This window comes from Labrus mixtus, chromosome 2 (genome assembly GCF_963584025.1).
Source record: "Labrus mixtus chromosome 2, fLabMix1.1, whole genome shotgun sequence".
Classification (NCBI taxonomy): domain Eukaryota; kingdom Metazoa; phylum Chordata; class Actinopteri; order Labriformes; family Labridae; genus Labrus; species Labrus mixtus.
In genome coordinates this window covers 33,395,886-33,420,039 of record NC_083613.1, presented here as the reverse complement: position 1 = coordinate 33,420,039, position 24,154 = coordinate 33,395,886, and the positions used below count along the sequence as shown (strand labels likewise).

Here is a 24,154-nt window from a genome sequence, read left to right as displayed (position 1 = left end):
GCTCACACTAGTTTGACAAAACTTCCCTTACATCCAGTGTACCATTGGTGTTTGCTGCTCAGTCGTTTTTCCACCGCCGAAAAAAGGAGGTATGCTGCCACCTAGTGGTATTATTAGCAAAACACCAGGTAAAAAAGAAAAACACCACACTGTAATTACTTTGCAGGGTTGGAAAGAGAGAAGAATATTGTACTCAAATAAAAGTACAGTTACTCTGATTAAAAATGATTTGAGTAAAAGTAAAAGTTCTGGTCTATAAATCTTTTTAAGTGAAATAAAAATATATTATTTTAAAGGTGTCTTAAAGGAACCGAGAACTGAGTAGTTCTTTTAGTACCTGAGGGGTTAAAAAGTCAAATCTTCAGTGCAAAACAACAAGAATATGAATCTCCAACCAGGTGGTTTCAGTAAAACTTTAAATAAGTGCACATCCTAATTTAAGGCCCGGCCCCGTTTACAGAGGAGCTGCTTGACAACAACAGGCAAGGCAGGTCACTACTTGGGGCCCCTGGTCAGTAGGGGGCCAAACCGAGGACTGACAAACTTTAAACCACATGTTGCAGTGACTCAGAATTTTACAATGACAGTTGAAAGCCTCCCTTGGGGGGTCCCATCTGACAGTACTCAATGATGTCGCACTGCTAAGCTTTCCAATCTTCCTGTGAAAACCTAAATGTGTAAATTTGGCTTAGGGCCCGACAGGCTCTAGAATCGACGCTGCTCGTTTAGTATCCGGGTGTTTGATGGACGTTTTGACAAATAAAGGTCACTCTCAGTTAGAGGCCTCTGTGCATTATGTTGATTAGCTTCAGCTTTTTTTAAATTCTCATTAGAGATAATTCATGTTTTCACATTTAAATATGTAAGAATGGATCAAATCTATTCAGTTAATTAAAAACTAGTCACACCAGTCACGTCGTCGTTTCATCCTCCGCCTACTCAAAGTAGCTGCTTCCTCTTTCAGAGACGGATTTTGGACACAATTATGGATAACTGTGAATATAACAGCAACATTTGAATCAAAGCTGCAGCAACAAACGACGATTATGATGATCAGGAGCAGCTCTTTGAATCTAATTAGGCTCCCTGTGTGCATATAAATGCTCTTTAATTAGAGTTAACTGGAACTGAACAGATGTTTAATGAGCAAAAAGAGAAATGTGTTTGATTAAGAATGTTTCCTGAAATATGTTACTGTGAACGATGGTGACAAATGAAGACAATGGCAGTGATTATTTTGTGAAGGGTTCGTTTAATCTGATCTCATCAGTTGATGCCGATCAGTGTGGATGAACACATCTAGAATAACTGTCTGTATAGATTCTGGGTCTGCACGGTGGTACAGTGGTTAGCACATCGAGGAGGTTCCTGGTTTGAATCCCCGTCTGACAGGAGTCTCTCTGTGTGGAGTTTGCATGTTCTTCCCGTGCATGCGTGGGTTCTCTCCGGGTACTCCGGCTTCCTCCCACAGTCCGGAGACAAACTTCAGAAAAAGACTCTTGTGGATCGGGTCGGGCAGGTGTTAAAAAACGTTTCTCTGCAGGGTTATGTTTTTATCTTATGTTGTTGTTGATATTGTCATACTGATACGGCTCTATGACTTGTGATTTATTGGATTTATCTGATGATGCACACCTACACCTCTTGTCATAAACACACAAAAAGAGGGAGCACAGGACAGCAAAGTGGTTCTGCTGTGTGCACCGTGCACAGAGGCTGTAAATGGGAAATGGACTTGGAGCTTGTATATTACGCATTTGTGGTCTTCTTACTACTGAAAGCACTCAAAGGTTGCTGTGTAAAGAGTCCATCAGAAGTAACTAACCCCATTCATATTCATTCATACACCACTGACAAAGCAGCAGGAGCAACTTGGGGTTAAGTGTCTTGCCCAAGGAGGCTGGGGGATCGAACCCTCGACCTTCCAGTTGAGAGATGACCGACTCTACCAACAATATCATCTCCCCCTAATCTCTCCTTCCAATGTTTCCTGTCTCTCTTCGGCTGTCCTTCAAAATAAAGGCAAAAAGGCCCCAAAAAAATAACTTAAAAAACACTGTTTGACTTTTACTAGAATTATTTCTAAGTTTTAAATTCAGGTATTGTGTCAACCCTGCGTCTCCCTCGGGTACATGGTGACATTATGCCTGAGGGAGAAGCCAGCAGGTTATTAAAAAAAAAGCATCACTATAATTAAGTAGTCAGGATTAGTTTTTAGCTGCAGGATTTCATTATTCAGATTCTGATGAGGTACTTTGTGTGGGAAACTGGTATCAGAGGATCAGAGCTCACCACAGTGTCAGCTTTGTGTATTAAGTCGACTTTAATAAATCCACACAGTCACTGCGGTGTCATTCATAAAATATTTAAATCAGGAGAGACTTCAGGAAGAGTTTACAAATATTTATTTAATGATTTAGGAAAAGATAAATATGTAATATCTTTGATTAGTCTCCGCCATGATGACTTTTTTTTTTGACGGTTTTAAAATCTGACAGCAGCAGGGTGATTGGTGGAGAGAGGTCGTGGGAGATCTTGGTTTGGACCCAGGAAACACGAGACCGGGACCATGCAAGTCCTTTTAAAAGAGCTGATAGATAATCTGTGTTTTGTTCCTTCTTATGAACAGTCTGCCCTCCATGAAAGTGTGATTAAAGAGAAGAATCACACATCATGCTTCAGAACAGAAAACTACTTTATGCAACCAACAGATGGCGCTGTTGGATCAAGGAAGCAAAAAACATTAATTATCATGTTGCATGCATCTGGTTTAAGGATTTAGATATCTTCAAATACTGAAATAAATCAGGACGACCTGCAGAATAAGCTGCACTACATGGATGAACATTAATCATGTGGTGTTTAGTGGAGAAAGAAAAGTAAGGTAACACATATAATATAAAATACAATAATCTCAAGAACGCTTTTTAGTCCTTTTATTTTGTGAGACAGCCTACTCTCTCTTGAACTTCTTGCCAATGCATGTTTTGTTTTCCCTTCTAATATGTTTCATGCAAAAGCTCAACATCCACTGAGAAATGCAAAAAGGAGGAACCCCAACATGTAGTCAGGCCCCATCTAAAAGCTGTGCACTCCCTGTCAGCTCTTCTGTCTGATCGGACTTAAAGGTCACATATCCTCCTCCTCTTCTTCAGTGTAATTAAGTCTCAGAGCTCCACAAAACATGTGTGTGAAGTTTCTTGTTCTAAATCCTCTCTGATCCTGTATTTGATCATGTCTATAAACCCCTCTATTTCAGCCCTGCTCAGAACAGGCTGTTTATGTGTCTGTACCTTTAAATATGTAAATGAGCTGTGTCTGACCACGCCCCCTCTCTGGAAGGGCTCGGGTGTACTCTGTGCTTCCTCGCTCCATGTCCTATTGTTTACGGTGAGAAGGCAGACTCAGAGGGCAGAACAAACACCTAGCTGTGGGAGTGTCACCCACCTGGAGGAGGGGCTACTGCCCTTTGTGATGTCATGAAGGGAAAATCTCCAAACGGCCTGTTTGAGCACACATTTTCTGAAAATTGGAGCAGGCAAATCAAATCACATTTGAGATGCATATTGATGCAGAATCTTGTTTTCACGGTTTTTTTTTTATCACTTATCCGATGCTGTCTTTGCCTCACAGAACCCTATAAGTGAAACAGGATGGGAGGGGTCAGGGGGTGCTGAGGAGGATGAAGGAGGTGTGTCCAAAAAGAGCATTGTTTTGATCTGAAAATCTGAGATTGTATTTCTTATCTAACACCAAATGCCCTCTACCTTCCTCATATATATTGTCACAGGTACAAATATAAAACCTGTGTGTCCTCATTGTTGCAACAGTGACGTATCTGAAGATAATGTTGCTTTGAGAGCATAATAAAGAAGTTGTGTGACTTCTCCTTGGTCAAATCAAAGTCATTCTTGCGTTGTTGTTGTTCTGCTCCAGGCGCCGGCACATGATCCACAGAGAGGAGACGGAGGAGAGGGAGGAGTGGGAGGAGGAGGTGAGCGTATATGCAGATGGGAATTAGTGGTCCCAGTAAACACCTGGAGCCAGAGGGGAAACAAGATGATCTGATTCACATGCAAGTCTTGTTCCACAGAACGCACAGCACGCTGCTGCTGCTGCTAAAACGCACTGCTTTTCATCCACAGATAAAGGTACTGTAGGCTTCACCTTAAATCCTGCTCTGGCTGTGAAAGCAGCTCCCCCCCCCCACCCCAAAGCCATTCAGGGCTTTTACTTTGAACATGAACACATTATGTAATTTTCTGCAACGGGGGTAAAAAACATGCATGTTTCTTCAGCATGAAATCATTACACTCACTAACGGGCTTCACAACAAAAGAGGCCTTTCATTTCTAACTGCAGGGTATAGATGCTGATTTCCTAAACGCTATTGATCGAGGCGCAGCTGAGGAGCGGGAGACGAGCTGTGAATGGAGACAGTGGATTTTTCACTTCCACCCGCTCTCCAGCTGTGAGCTCGATTGCTGCCTGGCCTTGAAGAGGGGGAAGAGGGCCGTCCCTGCATATGCTGGTCCCCCCCTCCCCCAATCACATATAAGACAGTTCTGGCACTGCTTGAGCGTATAGTTTTTAAGAGGTTTCTTCTCAAAAGGGCAGATGATAAATAAGCGTGTTTTCACTTTCTGCACACATGCCCCAGTTTGCACTAATTGCCATCGCTGGCATTCCTCGCCATCTGGTTTCATCTCCTGAATAAGAGACCATTGCCACAAGCTTTATATCTGATAAGGAGTCATTAACTGTTGCTAGGGGCGATGCAGAGCAGATGTCAACTTAGTGCATATCAATACAGTCAATACATTAACCTAATCATGCCTTATGTAACTTCTGAGTATCTAAGCCTGCTTCATCCCTATCCTTAGCCCACCCACACACACACACACACACACACACACACACACACACACACACACACACACACACACACACACACACACAGGGAGTGCGAGTCATGCATGTCATATATATCTCAGCATTAAGTTAGCATTGGCATCCAACATGACAGATTCCCCCGTCTGGGTCGCTTAGCACTGATGTCTTGCAGAAAGGTTTCGCCTGTCTGCCTGCCTCTCCTTCACTGGCCCCTTCATTCTGCTCTGTTTCTTCAACATGCCCCCCCCCCCCCCCCCTTTGTCAAGAAGCGGCCGTTATTATATAAGAGTTATGAAAACATGCCAGCAAACAATGACACATTTCCAGCTCTGAGATGATACGTTTTAAAAGCAATAATCATGAGAAATATGCATTTTTTTTGGACACAGTCATTCATCATTTAGGACCAATAAAGTTGTCGCTGCGGGGGGCTTCGTGCATAAATCGTTCTCCCTCGTCTGTAGATGAACTCAAAATGAGAATTTTGCTCTCAGTGTTTGCAAACAGGTTCTGACAGAGGAGGGCCAAGAAGTCTCTGCTCGTAAACTGTATAGATATGGACGTTATCTCGGTGACGACACCCAGAAGCAGACTTTTGAAGCCCATTGATGGTAGTGGCCATATTGGAAACTAACTTGTGGTCAACCTAGTGACCGGCAAACAGCTGGAGCCGAGGCGTGTCTTAAGTCTCCTGAGTCTCCTTCTTTATTAATAATTTGACTCAAAAAACAAACAAATCCCAAATCCTGCGTCTGTGGGATTTTGTGATTTTCCTGGTTGTGCTAATTTCTCTCTTTGTGTCAGCGATTGGATGGGGAGCTGATGGCGATGCGGAGACAGTCATGCTCCCAAAGCGAGAAAGGTGAAGAAAGTTTGTGTGTTAGATGACAGCGTCAGGCAGACTTCTGACATTGAATTCAATTTGTAATATGTGATTTTTCACACTTAAATATAATATAAATCAAGTATCTCCTCTGAAAATAACTCTGTGAGTCATGACTGTCTACAATGGGTGTAACACCCGAGTCCCACTGTCTGTGATGTTTTCAGAGTTTTCAGAGTCCTATCTTCACTTTGTTTACATCGCCCGGATGGCCAGCCGGCCAGCCGGCTCCTCCCCTCACATGTAAAAGTTGTTTAATTGAGGGACTAGAGAAAAGAAGAATAACATACTGTACTCACTGCTTAACTGTGTTTCTAGATCACGCTCATTTCAGGTAAATTTACATGCAGTGTGAAGATACGAGCAGAATAAAGATTGTTAGCATTAGCATGCTAACACAACAATGCATCGCGAGTTGTTTTGGTTTCATGCTGGTGCTCAAGGGCGACATCTGCTGGATCAAGAAATCACATATAAAGCCTTTAAAGCAGTCCTGATAGAGGAAGAGTAGCATCTTCTTTCGATTGCTCCTTTGTCTCCTGTTGTTTCCGTTGGCCTGTTCTCTGAGTATTTTGTGTCTAGTAAGAAAATAAATGAATTATTGTGGACTAAGAACTCGTTTGTTTTTGTGTCATCATTGGGAGTGAGGAAGGAGAGTCTGGTTTCTCCTTTCTGCCCGCTTTTCATTAGTCTGTTTGACCTGAAACACTTTATATTAGAAAAGTCCCTCATCCCCAATATCACCATGACAACTGCAGCAGTTCTGAGGGCTCACCGGGTCATCTTTAATCCAATTCTCTCTCAGCTGCACCGAGCGGCTACGGGGCAGCCAAAACTCTGAGTCACTCGGTGAACTGCAGATCTGCCAAGCCGGGCAGACGGAGGGGAAGCCCAGACCTCTCTCTCTCTCTCTCTCTCTCTCTGCAGCGAGGGGGAATCACTCCTCATTATACGAGGACTCGGCTTATTGGGTCACCTCCATTCGGGGGCGGCCTGGTTGTTGGAGCGTGGCTGAGGCGGGTTTGAGCAGCTGGATTAACATGATGAGCAGAGCACTGATGTGTCACGGGGGGGGGAGACATGCAGACTTTCAAAATGAATGCCAGACTGGATTAGAGGGAGTCCATGTAACTCCTGAAATGCATCGTTGTTTTAGAAATGAGTAGAATAAAGTGGCCAAGTGGGCGAGACTGACATGTCCACTGGGCGATGTGTAGTCTGTGTCAGACAGCGGACCAATAAATCTGAAAACACACTCAGATAAAAGCATTCACCTGGTTGTGTCATCGAGTTTTTAGAGATAAAAACACATGAATATGTTTTTTTTTTTTTTTATTTAAATTATTTTAGTATTCGGGTATTTCTGCTCTAACAGTCTTTTTAAAATGGGTGTGTATGTGACTTCCTGTGCCTTTGCAGCCAGCCTCTAGTGGACACTCAAGGAACTGCAGGATTTTTACACTTCAGGATCAGAATCAGAATCAGAATCAGCTTTATTGGCCAGGTATGCTTAAACACACAAGGAATTTAACTTTGGTAAACTGTGCTCTCTTTGTACAAAGGTATAATATTAATTATCAACAATAAACACAAAAATAAACAAATAAGCGAAGACTAATATGTACAAGACTAAATAGGATAATATAAGATAATAGAGCAGTGGTGAGTAGTGCAATGGACTTCAGGATCAGCTTCATTTTTAAACATCCAAGGTTGCCGCTTGCTGTAAACATGTTTATTTCTGCTGTAAAAATTGGCATTTTAATAAGGCGCCTCAAGTGGACACTCGATGAACTGCAGTTTATAACAGCTTCATTTTTCAACACTGGAGGATGATGCTTGGGAAGGACCCCCTCCTTCAATGATGCAACAAGTTGCATTAAAAAAAATCAAGTCCAGTTCTACATAGAGAGAGTTTTCAGAGTCCTGCAAAACCTCTCACGTCAACCCAAAACAACAAACGCCTTTAGACAGCAACTGCAAGTCAAGACGGCGGACTAAACTATTAAAATGTTTTCAAAAGAGGGGATCATTATCCTGCAAATATTTTACATCCATAGTTTAGGAAGAATCCTTCATATTTACACTCCATTTATAAATATTTGTGTGTCTTCATGCTTGTGTGCTCGGTATCATTGGATTGTATTGAAGCAGCTTCACAGCTCATGTGTCTTCTAAGCGCTGCAGCTTATCTAAATCATTGATAGGACGTATATGTTATGTACCTCTTCCACTACCGTCGCTGTGGTCCTGGATTATCTCGGTCAGCTCTCATGAGGATCACTTTGTGACCCAGTGGAAACAGCTTCCCCGTGTATCACCGCTCGTTTCCTGAAGTGGAGCCCCGGCGATGTCGAGGGAAAGGAACAAACACATCACGCCGGCTGAGAGGACACCTCGCTATTCTCAGAACCTTTTTCAACCCACTCAAGCCCCCCCTCTCCCCCCCCTGACAAAACCACAACCTATAAATGTGACGGGGAGAGAAAGGGAGAGAGTGGGCGTTTCCAGCTGTTTTGAGTCAAAGGCTTTGGCTGAGGGTTTGAAGGATGGGTATGTGATAATTGCCTCAGCGGCGTCTTGTCAGACTTTGAACCTTTGCTGGATGCCGATCCTCGCCATGTCTTGTGTTTGAGTTACCACAGGAACACATTTAGATAAGACCGAGGCGTGAGAGCTGCCACTGAGAATAAAAAGGACAAACCCCGCCTCCAAAGATTGTTTTTGTCCATGAGGATTTATCAACCTTTTCAACACAAGTAGGGCTGAAGGTGTGTCAATACTGAAAAGATCTGCCGTCATTGATGATGACTTTTGGAATAATCGAAGGCTTTGCTCCGCCAATATGAAACGGCAACCTCCAGTGTTTAAAAACTAAGCCACAGGAGGAGTTAAAATGAGCTGCAGTTCATTAACATCGACATCGATGTTAAAATTAAATTTTTACAGCAGAAATAAACACATTTACATCCTGGTACTCGAATGGTAAATGGACTTTGCTCATGGCAGACAAATGAAAACTGAGGCATCCCTCTTCTGCTCTAAGACGCTTCTCAAGACCTGATCCGTCTTTGGAGCTCTTTTTTTATTGACTCTTAAAATCTAGTGGAGCGATGATTGACCCTGCAGTGAAAGTTTGCTGCCCTGATTGGGGTAGAAAGAGGAGGCTCAGTATCAGACTCTAATTCTCTCTCTCTCTCTCTCTCCCTCTTCATTAGATTACCTCCCATGGTCCGCCACAGTGTGCTGGGAGATCACACTCATTACCCAGCCTGCTCCACTCCGGCGAGCGTGCACAAGCCGCTCTTTCATCTTGTAACTCGAGTCAGACGTGATCATCAGGAGCAGGAGGCGGCAGCGAGATAGGGAAGTGCTGCTGCCGCTGATATTTGTGTCCTTTTACCTCCCTGATTACACCGGCGGGGTTTTTGAGTGCACGCTTGGCAGAGGCGATGTTCCTGGGGACATATTAGGCACATTAGTTCCCCCGGCTTCTGTCTCTGTAGTGCACTACTACGGCTGCAGGGATTTGGTACATAGTTGTCTCGATGGAAAGCAAGAGACATTTGCGATAATAGAGTTCCTAATAGAGTGGATGCATAATGCTCTGCCGTATTCCTGTCACAGTGGTGGTTTTAGTCCCTTTTCAAAAATAACCCTGCAGCCCGTATAGGTCCCTGTGGTACCAGAAATTGAATGCATGCAGGCGTCCTCGGGACAACAAAACAGGAAAAACAAACCTTTATATCAACAAGGATTCAATCATTTATGTAATCAGGGACAGGAAATAACAAGGGATCATTTGTCGGAGAAAGGAAATGATCCTGCTCCTGTGAGGATGAGAAACAGCATTCATCTCAGAGATCCTGTACATTCATCGAGCTTAATAGTTACTGCAAATGATTGAATCACCTCTGGATGTTTGAGAGGCCACATGCAGGGAGTAAAATCTGAATCTTTCTAGCGGCTTGTTTTTGTGCTGCTGACTGCGTGGGAGTGGATTCCCCCTTTCAGAACAAACACAGAAAACAGGTTTTTATTTCAGACTGTGAGCGTGTTAGACGACAAAATATCAGAAGTAATCACAGGAAACCTCAAGATGAAAGTATTACTACTTACACTTTTTAAGATTCTGGGTCCTGACAGACATTACTAACTCGTGCTCTGAAAAAGGAACAACGAAAACCCGTCATCTGTAGCAGTTGTTAGCCTGATAATGCTAATGATGACACCGCCGCTAACGATACAGCCTCACGCTACGTCTCAGTCTGATCTGAATAATATCTGCAGGGTTGTACTCCCTCGGCCTCTCGGAGTGTCGCTTCCCCACCTCTGGAACTCCCTCCCACCTCAAATCCGTAACATCGACTCTCTCTCCATTTTCAAATCTCATCTCAAAACACATCTTTATAAACTGGCATATTCAGTCTGATCATTCTCCGCCCGGTCTCATGACTCCTCTACATCCTGTACATTTGTGTTTTTAATGTTAATTTGATCGTTGTGTTGTTTTTATCTCTGCTCTGTAAGGTGACATTGAGAGTTTTGAAAGGCGCCTTTAAATAAAATGTATTATTATTATTAGCGGTGAAACAGATCAGAATACATACTTGTTTAGCGGCAGTGTTACCTGTTAACAACCGAGCATACATAAGCTAGTATGCTACATTTTAACGTCCTGTTTATGCTGTTTCTTGATCCGCTAGCAAACATTTGAAACCCAGTCCAATATTGTCAGGAGGTAAGAAGCCACCGTATCCAGCTCTCAGCCTGTCGTTAGGTTGACTGAAAGTTAGACTGAGACAGCATTTCCAGCATGGAGACCGCCATCGATGAGGCTCCAGCGCCCCCTGCAGGAACAGATCCCTCTTCAGCTGTCCTATCTAAGGAAGGTAAATCATGCCCCAACCCCCCCAATAAAGGAGCACCAATGCGTGAGTGATTCAGAAAGGCTTTATTTCTGCGAAAATTGTGTTCAGACACATTTCAGTTTAAATGCCAAAATGTGAGATTTTCCTTGAATTCTGCCTTCAAACACTTCCAACACGTCTAAAGCGGCCCCTCTGGATCAGCAGGTCGTCGAGGGAGAGACCTGCAGTGGTCCAAAGAAGGGGGACGACTTCTGTCACGGCGAGGATATTTCTCCAGAGATGCATTCTGGGAAGAGGAGAAGGTCAGTTAGTTTGACACTTCACTGCCCACAAGATGAACAAACAACAACATTCAAACCCAGAGAGAGAGAGAAACCAGTTTCATCATCATTATGATTCAGACGCCACAGACTCCCATAGACTCACCAGCTGTCTCGCCATGGACCTGAGGACAGCCTCCACATCTGCAACCCACATCTGTGTACATGAGAGAGGGGGGGGATAAGAAGCAGCACAGGGATGATGATGTATTTCATCACTCAGAGAAAGATGATGCAGACAGACTTTTTTCATCAGTCACACAGAAAGTGGTTTCATTTTTTTAAGGATAACATTTTTAAAAACTCCACGAGGCACCGATCCTTAATGCACTCCCCACACAACGATCAGAAATCCTGTTGTGTGGGGAGAACTCAGAGGACGGCCTCTGTGAATTGTCACGTGGAATGGAAAGATAACCAATCAGGAAGCATGCTGACCGAAGCAGGAAGCACAACAGACATACAGTAACCATGGCGACGACAGCAAACGCGAAGCATAAAGTGACATGCACGTCCTAAATGGAGGACCAACCAGCAAAACAAACCAAAATCCAACACTGACAAGGACAGGATGTACCAGCTAACAGCTAGCTGCATATGCGATACGATCATGTCGTGTTGTATCGTGACATATCTTGTGGCGGTGTATCGTATCGTATCTCTTCAACATTTAGTAGCTCAAAGCTAATATTTGCATTTCCTTGTGTTACAAGATACTATAAAAATGTGTAAATTCCCAGCTGGTGTTATGTTAGCCACAGATTAATTTCCTTTATTATTAAATGTTTTCTCTGAAGTTTCTCAAAGAAAACAAGTTCCAGTTGTTCTCTGATCCAGATGTGGTGACATGATGACTCGTCTTAAGTTTCCCTACATTTATCAGACAGCTGTCCGTCAGGAACTTTGATGGATAATTAAAACTTTGGAAGAGATAATTACATCCCAGATAAATAAAACTTCACACACAGCTGGAGACTAAACTACACCGACTGGTAGATTTATCTTTTTTTTTATTGACTCGAGGCGGAGCATCGAGTGTCAGCTCCTCGTAATGACTTCAACGTAATACATCCATGTTAATGGATTCAATGAGTTAGCTCATTAATACATTAATTAGAACACGATTTAATACCCAATCAATCAAAAAGAATCAGGCAGATGAATGTTACAGCTCTAAACGCCTCTGCAGGGAGAAACACCTGAGTCCGAGTGAAGACCTGAAAGGATTTTAAATTTAGTTTTTTAAAACTTGATTCAGGAATGAAGACCAAATGTTTCATATTTAAGCACGCCTCCAATTCCATCCCTCAAACCCTTCTGTGTTTCTTCACTTCTCTCTTTGTCTAAACACAGGAACCACGAGGGTCGGCTCCCCCTCCCAGAGTCTGGACCCCCTCTGGTTTCCTCATGACGTTTCTACACCGGCTGACTCAAGTCCATCGTCCTTCTTCCATTCACCTCCTTAGATTAGTCTTCTTTCTGCTCCTTTTCATTAAAAATTTGAGATTTTATGTTTGTTTGTTTTTCTTAATTTTATTGTTTGTTTGAATTCAATAAAATGTACAAATAAAAAAAAATAAAAAAAAATCCTGAACCTCTTCCTCCCTCAACTCTTACCCCCCTTACCTCCAACCCTTGACCCTTACCTTTATCCCTCCATACCTTTCATCTATCCACCCTCAATCTTCCGATCATCCACCATGCACATCACAATAATCTATTCTGAATCAATATCTTTCTCGATCTGGTCTTTGTTAGTGGAATACCATATTTGGTGCCTAAGGTTTGTCATTTTGGTCTTGGTTTTGAAAAAGGTTTCTGTATCATTTCTGTTTTTCTGGTGTCCTTTCTAAGATCTGGTATCGGGACAACCCGACTTAGAGTTGACCGAGGAGGGAAAAAATCCAGCAGACATTGTCCCGGCCGCTGTGAAAAGACAACAATAAGAAGAACCGAGCAGGAAAGTTTTAGATCTTACTCTGTGGTCTTGTCTCTTCTCTATGCTCCACTCTCTCACATCCCTCCAGTGCTCCGGCAAACTCGCATCAGTCGCCCCTCGGCTGTCTCCCCTCTTCATTCTGTGTGTGCCGGGTCACTCTGCACCGACCACGTCCAACAGCGTCCTACAGTGAAACCCGATCCTGGATACTGATACTGTTCAACACAGAGGGGAGGTGACCCCGTGCAGGTCGCTGCTCTTTTGTTAATGCTGTAACCACACTGCGGTCTCTTTGACGGCCAAATAAAAGCTCAGAAAATCCTCGTGCATTAAATATATCGGTCGGTCCCAGAAGGCAGGACATGCTGCAGAAATACAAGATGGTGGACAAAGCATATGGTGACAGTCTTTGCCTTCATATCAACGCTGTGTGTATCTTGACGTATTCACAGTATCAAGAATCAGCTTCATTACGTGCAAGAAGATCGCACTAGCCATCATTACTTCCCGTTTGCTGCCGGCGATTATTTTCCAGATTTTGTCCTGTTGTGTCACCGCACCTCGATTTCATGAGGACAGTTTACTGGAGGGGGGGGGGGGGGAGGGGGGGGGGCAAGAAAAGGTCTCTGTAAAGTGTGTGCGTTCACAAGTGCAGCCTCCACCCTTTTTTTAAAATTATTTTTAGTTTATATTTTACATTTTTAAATTATATTTTATATATTGTAACAGCTTCTTATTCTGTATTATTTAAGTTGTTGTTAGTTCTGCTTTATTTCCTTGTTCATTGTTTAGCACCAATACACCAAGTCAAATTCCTTGTATGTGTAAATGTACTTGGCAATAAACCCTGATTCTGATTCTGATTCTGAACGTTTGGAAAATGTTCAGGAGCTTGGTGCAGGTCTCATCTCATTGTCTCTGATGAACAGGAAATGGCTTTGTGTTGTTAACATTCGAGGGCGCCAGAGAGCAGAACAAAAGGTTGATCAGGTCTCACCTGCTGAACACGGACGTATTGAGTCGGATCTCTCGATGCTTTTTGTCTCTTTGCAGGCTGATCTATACATCTGTAGAGAGGTAACACAGGCTTTACAATGAGCCACTGTTACATAAGCTTAATGTACCCCGTCAGTGTTTGTTATACAAGAGAACATTATGTTCAATTTAAAGCCAACACAATGTACAGCCCCGAACAAAATGTAAAGAACCTGATGTAATAAAGGCGGATCTCCAGTGGTACAAAGAAGGATGAGCACAGCTCTTACTAACCACTTTAATGATGCCACTTTTATACAGGAGAAGTTCACCTGTTTTCTTTGCACTAAAAAACTCAACTAGAGGATTTATTCCCAGGCCATTTGGATTGCAAAAAGTTCAGTAGAAATGCACTTAGAATTTATTTAGGCAAAATGGGGTGGGGGGTTATTTCAGCTATGGCTATGTCTCAATTCAGGGTTTGCATCCTCGGTGCTGAGCGATTGTGTCACCACGGCGTGTCAGAGGCCATCCCATTTTGAAAAGCTCCTTTAAACGCAGCCGAGAAATGGGTCCTAATTTTGATTCATAGATGACGTATAAGTCATGATTATAAGTCACCGTGTGTTCACTTCTCAGGATGGTGTAGCTCCTAACTGAATCTGTGCGGTTTTTACTTTTTGTTTCTCTCCAGAAAGTTGCTCCTGCTGAAAACACCCTGCTTCCTGTTATAAATGTTTCACATTAAAAGCACTAAAACAGCATATAGGCCAGACACTTTTAATGTGAGGATCTTGTCGGAAATAGAACGTGTTTATCATCAAATGATCGCAGCTTTAGTGGAACGCCTTGGAACTCAAGTCACCGCCACAGTCTGCCTATTAAACATCTTGGACTAAAGACAGCGAGACATCAGTTTAAACGGGTAGACATGCTCTAATGGAGATCCTGATCCGTGCTGCGCTGGGCCTCAAGAGACACGGGGCCGAGGCAATTTGAGCACAGAGCTTACTGACACTCACTCTGACACGAGGAGGAGGCGGAGCCTTGTGGTGACAGTGAGCGTGCAGGACCGTCTGGCTCTGCCCATAAAGTCAGAGCGGAACAAGCAGAAGACCGGGATCACAAATCACTCTGTTAGCCTACGATACTTTTGTAAATTCACCCGACACTGCACAAAAACATGCCTGCTTTTGGCGAGTGGTAGATGCTAATTTCCATCCCTTCAGCATCGATTTCTTTGCATCAATGCGTAATCATCCAAGTCCTCATTGTAATGCATCCTATAAATGATTCATTTAAACACTATAAACATATTCATCTCTTTTTACCTGAGGTGGTTCACACGCTAAGTCTCATGCTGCAGCGTCTCTGGTGCCGTCCTTGCTGGCTTCCTCCTTTTTCCCCGAGTCTTTGGGAAACCTGAAGAAGAAGAGGTGGATGTGAGGGACAGGGTCAAGTGGGAAGAACTAAGTTTACAATACTGTTTACAATACTATGCCAAGACTGAAAGGATAAAGGGGAAGACAGATTGATAAGAAACACTTGGGGAGGAAAGAGTGAAGTGATGATCGTGGTGTTATCTGAAGAAGGTCGGAGGAAGTCATGAACTGTCAGCTGCTAGCTAGCATGAGTTGCTCTTATATCCTACAGATAGAGTAGTTTGTAAATTTTATTTTTTTCTATTTTTGAATTCTCCAAAATTTGCACAAAAGTCTGCTGCTTAGCCACACCCCGACATGCACAGGCCCTTCATCACCGCCTGCGGTTTTAATTTGATAGTTGTTACGCCCCATGTCTTTCGTTGCGGACACCATGAGCAAGCCGGCATGACAGACACGACATGTGCACCGTTGCCGTGGAAACACAGGATGTTACATCAAAGACCGCTGCACGAGGAAGCGTGAGCTGCTACTGAAAGCTGCCGTACTGTTGCTGTTCGTGCTGCTGTGATAAAAAACATCATGTAAGTTATACTCGGATACAGATTCTCTTCCTAAGGTCGGTTTCACCCGGTCGTCATGACTACAGTCGACTCGGAGTTCGTTTTCATCAGAGAATAGCAGAGAGAATCACTCCCATGATTCCCCGCCAGCCTCAACGTCATCTTTTGTCATTGTTTTGATTGAGAGCCCCCTGGTGGTGGAATCGACATACTGTGCGTTTAATCTGGATTGTTTGCATTTGATTTGTTTAATAGCAGGTCATTAATAATGTGCCTTTCAGTTAAATTGAACGGTGTCACCAACCTTAGAGTAATTATCCGTTAGTTCTTTGGCATTTTACTGGAAAATAACAACATTCAGACTCATCACAAATATTCTGTTCAATACCAAAGCTTTGTTACGCCTTCCATAAAACTCCTGCTAAAATGTCATAATTAAAGAAAATGTCTGAAGCCGAGAAAGATCTATAGTTCTGGCATTTATGCAACAGAACGTTCATAAAGGGCGCCAGAACCAGGCGTGTTTCCGCTGATTCAACATAATAATCTTGGCATTTACAATCAGTGTTTATCAGTTTGTAGTCGGCTCCGGCTGTCAGAGACTCCCTTCAGTTTACTCACTGAGAGAGACAAAAAACATTTCACAACAACCGGCGCTCTTTCCTCCGGCGCGCGGTCACCCTGGAATCAATTCAGGCGCCACACTGCAGCGCTGATCACCCCACGTATAGAGCTTCATCCCTCCGTAGGTGTCGATCGCCTTAATGAGCTGAAGATCCAAGGACAGACCCTTCCCAGGGGTCGATCATCTGAAGGTTGAAGAGCGCTCTTATAGAAACATGACTCATGTTGTGGTTTCTTCTTTGTCGTGGATCTCTCGCCCGAGGCGCCGCACATCATTACACCTAATTGTGTGGAGAGATCAATACCTGACGACCTGCACACAAATGTATTCTCCAGCACCCGAGTATCCGTTTCCTCCTGTTTTACGGGACTTTCACACTTAAACAAAACTCCTAAAAAATATGTCCTGAAATATTTGGGGTGAGCTGCATGTGTGAACGCAAACTGCTGAATATTTGTACCCAGCATTATCTCTGCCAGCCCCCTGGTGAACTCTCCTTGTGAAGTCGGGGTTAGCTGATGTGAGAACGTAGCAGGACATTTGCAGGATGGTCTGATTTAATTTATATATTCATATCCTAAATCAAGCGCTCGACCAGAGACTGTAAGGACGAGCCTGATGTGATCGCTTGTCAGCATGGGAAGGCTTCTGATTTCAGTTCATAGTAAATTAGCAGTCTGAGCTGTATTGACCAATTACGTATCAGCAGGCTTTGTGTGTGCCAGGCCTTAGCTTTTAAAATGGGTACTGCAGTTCAGATTCTAAACATTGTAGAGAGCTGTCTCCCCCCCCCCCCCCCCCTCCTCTCTAGAGTCGATGCTCACACAGGTCACCATGTGGTGGACTCTGAAGCTTCAGTGTTTATCCAGCTCTGCATGGGTCTGTAAACCTTTCTGTGTTCTAACCTCTCTCCATTTTTCAAAAGCATCTCCAATATTGATCCTAGTTTGAGCACGTTTCTGCTCGTGGAGCTTATTAGAAACATGCAGAGGCTTTTTAGGTCGGGTACAATCACTTCTATCTGAACCACTTCTCTTACCCGCTTCCATCGCTGCAACACCTGTTGACCTGATAACTGCTCTCACATCTGGCAAACCAAGGGGCGTCCAAAACGGCCGTGTGGGGGGTTGCCTTAAAACCGCCTACCTTTTCTGGTCCAAACAAATCCAGAGCATTCAGGAGCAGAATCTAAAGTTAGAAGGAGGACATACTGGCTGCTGCATTGTTGTCAGAGAAGCCAGCACTTCAACATGTTTCCTTAATGTCTGATCATTTAAGCTCATTTTAAAGTTCAGTAGATATCTTACAGATTGCTCCTTTAAAGACGTTAATGTCTGAAGAGAAACGTCTCGTTGTCTGAAGTAAACACTATGAGGACAGTGTGCTCTCTAAAATGTGATTTGTGTTATAATGGAAGGTTTTGTTCCAAGAGGATAACTTGAGTTTGTTTCTAAACGCCTCAGTGTTTATGGTGAAACACAAACTGTGTCTAACTGTGCCCTACATGTACACGTGCCATAAATCACACCTGGAAGTCTCTTCACCCAAACACCACTCCTGTAGTCGTTGCTCCTGTGTTACTGCGACTTTATATTGTATGTGCTCATTGTTATTGTAGGTATTCGGTCTGTTCAGGTGTTTGCTCAGACGGATGCTGTTCCTGTTCCCGCCTGGTTTTTAATGTCAATAAAGTTTCTCATTTTAAAAAAAACTAATCTCATTTTGACTTTTTGAATGAGTTCAAATTCAGATTAGGTTTTGATTTATTTCTGTTTCTTGATACCAGATTTTCCCTTCATGACATCACAAAGGGCAGTAGCCCCTCCCCCAGGTGGGTGACACTCCCACAGCTAGGTGTTTGTTCTGCCCTCTGAGTCTGCCTTCTCACCGTAAACAATAGGACATGGAGCGAGAAAGACAGAGACACCCAAGTCCTTCCAGAGAGGGGGCGTGGTCAGACACAGCTCATTTACATATTTAAAGGTACAGACACAGAAACAGCCTGTTCTGAGCAGGGCTGAAATAGAGGGGTTTATAGGCATGACCGAATATAAGAAGAAGATGATGAAGAAGAAGAAGTAGACTTTTTGACTTTTAAGTAACTTTATTTAAGCAATATTCCAGGAAATCCTTAAATACTTATTTCAAATGATGCATAAATAACCTCACAAAAACACAAAAAAAACCCCATCATTCTAAAAATGTAAAACCAAAGAGCCATCCTCACCCAGTGAGCACAAAACCTGCCTAACAGCCCACACAGCTTTGAACCCATCAGTCTGAAAAACGTGTGCTCTACCCTCAGACGGGCTGAAGAAGAAGAAGATATACTTTAATATTCCTGTGAGGGGAAATTACATTTTTTCACTCTGTTATTCCTTTATTTGGATCCCCATTAGCCACTACCTAAGTAGCAACTACTCTTCCTGGGGTCCACTCATACAAACATGAATTTTATAATCCACACAAATGAAATTATTAAAAGTCCCAGACGCAGCAGAAAAAGACAAAAATAGAATAAATGACAGCACACTAACAGGCAAAGTACAAATCAAAAACACCAAGATGAACCTATTGCAAGTCAAAAAGGAAATCTCTCATATGTTCACGTTATATCTATGCAATCAATAAAATACAGTGTTGGACAAATCTTATAATTATTGTTCCTACTTAAAACAATGCAGAGTAAAGGCCCTGACACACCAAGGAGATCGTCGGCAAAATCTGATGGAAGATCATTCCACATCTTCATGCCTCGATACATAACAGTACGTTGTCTTACGTTAGTGTTTGAGGGTGGAAGTGTAAAACAACTTCTTGAAGCATGCCTTGTGTTAAAATCATGACCATTACAGCTAAAAAAAACAATTGACTAAACAAAATATTTGGCATTTTAGACGTTGAAATGTTACTAAAAAAGCAAAGAAGCAAAGTTAACATCAAAAACCTGCTCACTCATGATGAACAAGAGCGTAGCGCCTGCTGCAGTTCAGAGAGCTTATTGGATAACGAGCCAAAATGCCCTTCTCTGCCCCGGTGCTTTTATTGTGAAGTGCTGCGTCACCTACATGAATTTCTGGAGTGATGCTTGAGTGAAGACGGTGATGATATGTCAAAAAAGTTTCTGTTAATTGTAGCTTTTCATACAGACACGTGTGTAATTTTAAGATTTCTAATTCATCATCTTAAGAACTCAGATCTATTGACATGGCGAAAATCTGATGGTTTCGTTTTTTTTCTATATATATATTTTTTTTTTACGAATGAATGGAAGTTAAAACAAATTATTCACTCTGTTAAAACATCGATAACATGACAGATTCAATAGCAGATGAAGTGGAGTTTTTCCACACAGTCCCAGTTCTCCCAGTGTCCCTCTTTGGTTAGAGCTCCGCAGCGTTTCCTGAGAGGACACTGGTGCTCCTGGTCTCCTTTGCCCCAGGCCTCGTACACTAGAGGGTCACCGTCCACCCACAGCCAGCGATCACCAAGGAAACGCAGGCCGATCCAAACCCGCTCGGTGATGTCTTTGTGCTGGATCTCGCTCAGGGCCAGGAGCCGCTCGGTCTCAGAGTTCAGGCTGGTGAGGTCAGTGTGAGTCTCTCTGCAGTGCTCCAGAGCCTCCTCCCAGGTCTTCTTCACCTCATCCACCATCAGGTTGAAGCAGAAAAAGTGACCTTCTGCATCTGATCTGACACCATACGACCATTTTCTGTCAGAATCCCAGCAAGCCACAGCAAGTTTCTCACAGTACTCAGGTTCTCCATCAGCCCAGGGTATGTATGTTGCGAGTTCTTCTCCAGTCCACCTCCACATTTGTTCCTTGTCTTTGTAGAGACCGATCCAGACCAACTTTGTCATCTCTATTGTTGCACTTTTCAGTCTCTTTTGAGCCAATGGTGTAGTGAAAGGGGAAAGATCCGTGTAATGATCTCTGCAGAAGTCTCGAGCTTCTTGCCATGGCTTTGGAATACCCACATATATGTGCTTTCCAAACTGTGCTGACACAGTAACAATCAAAAGCATGCTCAAAACAACAATCTGCATGGTGCTGAATCTTACAGATAATTGCGAGGAAGAGTTCAAAGCGTCTTCTGTTACAGGTGAGGCTCGGGTTCCACTGCGACGGCTCCCTCCTCTGTTGCCTCCTCATATATATGCTACTGTACGTCTGTGATGTCACTGAGGCCACCTTCACTCACATCCTCAACTTTGCTTTGCAAATTTATTTTCATTTCACCTTCATCTAGTTAATGTGATGCACCTGCTGTTGGAACTCAACACTTTATCCTCTCAACATGAAAGAAGTGATTGGATTGATTATCAAGACATTTTCAAAGTGTAAAAGTTAAAAACAATATAGATTAGTTTTGCCCCGGGCTGCACAGTGGTGCAGTGGTTAGAGCTGTTGCCTCAAAGCAAGGCCTCATCTGCTGACAGGAGCCTCTCTGTGTGGAGTCTGCATGTTCTCCCCGTGTATGTGTGGGTTCTCTCCGGCTTCCTTCAACAGTCCAAAGACATGCTCGTTATGTTAACTGGTGACTCTACATTACCCGTAGTGTGAATGTGAGTGTGGCTGGGAATAGCGGTATAGATAATGAATGGATAGTTTTTCCCTTCTGAGGAGAACAAAGAGATTGGATTCCTCCTGATAGCAGGCCACTATAACTTTCTGAATATTATAAGGCGTTTTTGTTATTAATTCATTCAGAGTTGTGGTTTCTAATTCTTTCTAACCCCTAACATGCTCCTCACAACAGATGTTATCAATCTAGAACAGAATATTTAAATCTTCTTCTCACTTAATCGTTCTTAATGGTCAGGAACCATCGTATCTTAAAGAGCTCACGGTGCCGTCTTTCCCCTCGAGAACATTACGCCCGAAAATGCTCGTCGTACCTACATACCTCTCATACTACAAACTAATACGGGAGGTAGAGCCTTCGGTTATCTGGCCCCTCTCCTCTGGCACCGTTTTAACATAACAAGGGCAGTGGTTTATTTTGGACCTTTGTGTTCTCACATGCGGATCAACTCAAGGAGTTTTGTGCATGAGTGGAAACATCATTAATGACCCAGGAAGGTTTCAACAGAGTCACAGGTGGCGGCAACGTGATGGGATTAATGAGCCGTGCTTGACTTCCAAAAGTAAAATGAACCATGAGGCTGGACTTCCTAACTTTGCAAGTCTCCTACTGAAGTCAGTGAAGCCATCGAGTACTTCCCTGTACAGTTTTGCTTAGGAAAGCTTCTATTTCCATTTGACCTTCATAGGTGAGTCTGATGTTTTTCTTCATATGCTAACAGGTCATGTTGAGGTTCCCTACAGACACACCTGGGGCCCGTTTCAGAAATCAGGTTTATTGCAAACACTGAGTCAGTTATAGTAATAATAATAATTTATACTTTATTAATTATAAGTTTTTAGTTAACCCTGATCGTGGGAAATTCTGGGCTTTCCGTTTCAGAAAGAGGTCACTCAAACACGAGGAAAGAGGGGGAACTCAAGCCCGTGCCAGAGAGGGAGGTAACTTTAGCTCTGAGTCAGTTACTATGGTAACTGAGTCTGTGGACCTAACCTGGTCGGGATACAGGTTTTCTTCATAAAACCGCAAGTAAGGCAAAGCAAAGCACTTTTCAACAACAAGGCAATTCAAAGTGCTTCACACAAGACATCAAAAGCATCATGACAGAGTGAACAAAATGTCAGAGATTCACTGTTCGTCTGAGTAAAAATCCATAAACTATTGTGTCTATACCCCAACGGAGTGTTTTTGAGTTTCGTAATTTAAAGGCCTTTAAAAAAATATTAATGTACGACGTCAAAAACAGCAATGCCGCGTTCATTAGTTCCTGTGTTTTTGTAAGCACCTTACATCTTAACCGGTGTTCTACACATTCATCTTACTAACAGGGTGACATGCTGTCTTTGAGTTACCGCCTGTGATTTATTTAGAAGACTGTCGGCATGTTTCACCAACATTTACCTTGTTTTGGAATGATTTTCCTGTGTTTATAAAAATTCAAGACATCAAAAGCATCATGACAGAGTAAATACCAAAGACAAGATCGCAGTAGCAGTGAAGTTTTAAAGGAGCAATATGTAACTCTGACACCTAGTGGTTAAAATGGGTACTGCAGTCCAGATTCTAAACATCATAGAGAGCTGTCTCCCCCCCCCCCCCTCCTCTCTAGAGTCCATGCTCACACAGGTCACCATGTGGTGGACTCTGAAGCTTCAGTGTTTATCCAGCTCTGCATGGGTCTGTAAACCTTTCTGTGTTCTAACCTCTCCATTTTTCAAAAGCATCTCCAATATTGATCCTAGTTTGAGCACGTTTCTGCTCGTGGAGCTTATTAGAAACATGCAGAGGCTTTTTAGGTCGGGTACAATCACTTCTATCTGAACCACTTCTCTTGCCCGCTTCCATCACTGCAACACCTGTTGACCTGATAACTGCTCTCATATATGGCAAACCGAGGGGCATCCAAAACGGCCGTGTGGGGGGTCGCCTTAAAACCGTCTACCTTCTCTGGTCCAAACAAATCCAGAGCATTCAGGAGCAGAATCTAAAGTTAGGAGGAGGACATACTGGCTGCTGCATTGTTGTCAGAGAAGCCAGCACTTCAACATGTTTCCTTAATGATCATATAGTAAGATACCTTTATCATCTCACTCACTACACATCTATTGGACTTATTCAATTAATCCAGCAAATCAGAGCTGGACAGGTTTTTAATAGCTCTGAAGCATGGTGAGACTTTTTTTACAATGCAAGAAAGTCTAAGGGCCGAACAAGTCTGAGAATCCCTCCTCCCCCAACAGGGTGGTGGAGCTGTGGTCTGCCTCCACATCCTCCTGAGTAGAGGTCTAATCATGGTCTAATCACCAACACCTGTGTGGGTGTTCAGAGGCTTTCTGATTGTACAGATGCAGAGCAGACTTTTCTCTGTTTCCTTGAGTTATTTATGTCTAATTTCATGAATAATAAGAGAAGTAACAACAGCAGTGAATGCATCAAGTGTACACCATATCTATAAATCTTTCAACATTAAGACGTATAAATCAGCTCGTTCAGCTGCTCGACGCTGCTTTGATTAAAGTTTGTGAACAATAAAACATGAACTTACGTCTTGACTTGGCTGGTGAAATGTTTGCGGAGGACTAGAGCCAAAGTGGAGAGGAACATGATGGTGGTGCACATGACCCCCGCAGAGACGCACCACCCTGCAGCCACAGAGAGAGAGAGAGCGGGGTCACCATGAACCGTCCACTGAGAATCCAGGAGACCTGTCTGTCTCTCCCTCAGTCTCTCTCTTTCTCTCGCCCTCTGTCTCTCTCTCTCTCTCTCTCTCTCTCTCTCTCTTTCTGTGTCTTCCTCTCTCTCTCTGTGTCTCTCTTTTTGTCTCTCTCTCTTTCTCTCCCTCTCTCTCTCTTTCTCTCACCCTCTCTCTCTCTCTCGTCCTACCTCTCTCTCTCTCTCTCTCTCTCTCTCTCTCTCTCTCTCTCTCTCTTCTGCTGATCAGAGTCGTAGGGGGATTAGTCAATCCCAGATTAGAGGAGATGACACGCTGCATTATTGTGGCTCAGCTTCACACTTAAACTATGTTGTGATGTGTGTGCAATTATTGTGCATGATTCATAATCTCTCTTCAACAACCTTCAGGCCTTTTTCTTCACCTAACCATATCTGCTGCCATGT

The 24,154-nt window shown here is 43.2% G+C and overlaps 1 long non-coding RNA gene across 2 annotated transcripts; it reads right to left on the bottom strand.

Moving 5' to 3' along the window:
- Positions 1-10,756: 10,756 nt before the first annotated feature.
- Positions 10,757-23,854, bottom strand: LOC132954927 (uncharacterized). 2 transcript variants are annotated; one of them, XR_009665871.1, is made up of 4 exons: positions 23,583-23,854; positions 15,213-15,303; positions 11,074-11,124; positions 10,757-10,933 (listed from the first exon to the last, which is right to left on the bottom strand). It is a non-coding gene; the product is annotated as an uncharacterized LOC132954927 (long non-coding RNA). The 2 variants fall into 2 exon arrangements; XR_009665872.1 differs by lacking the exon at positions 11,074-11,124.
- Positions 23,855-24,154: the final 300 nt, after the last annotated feature.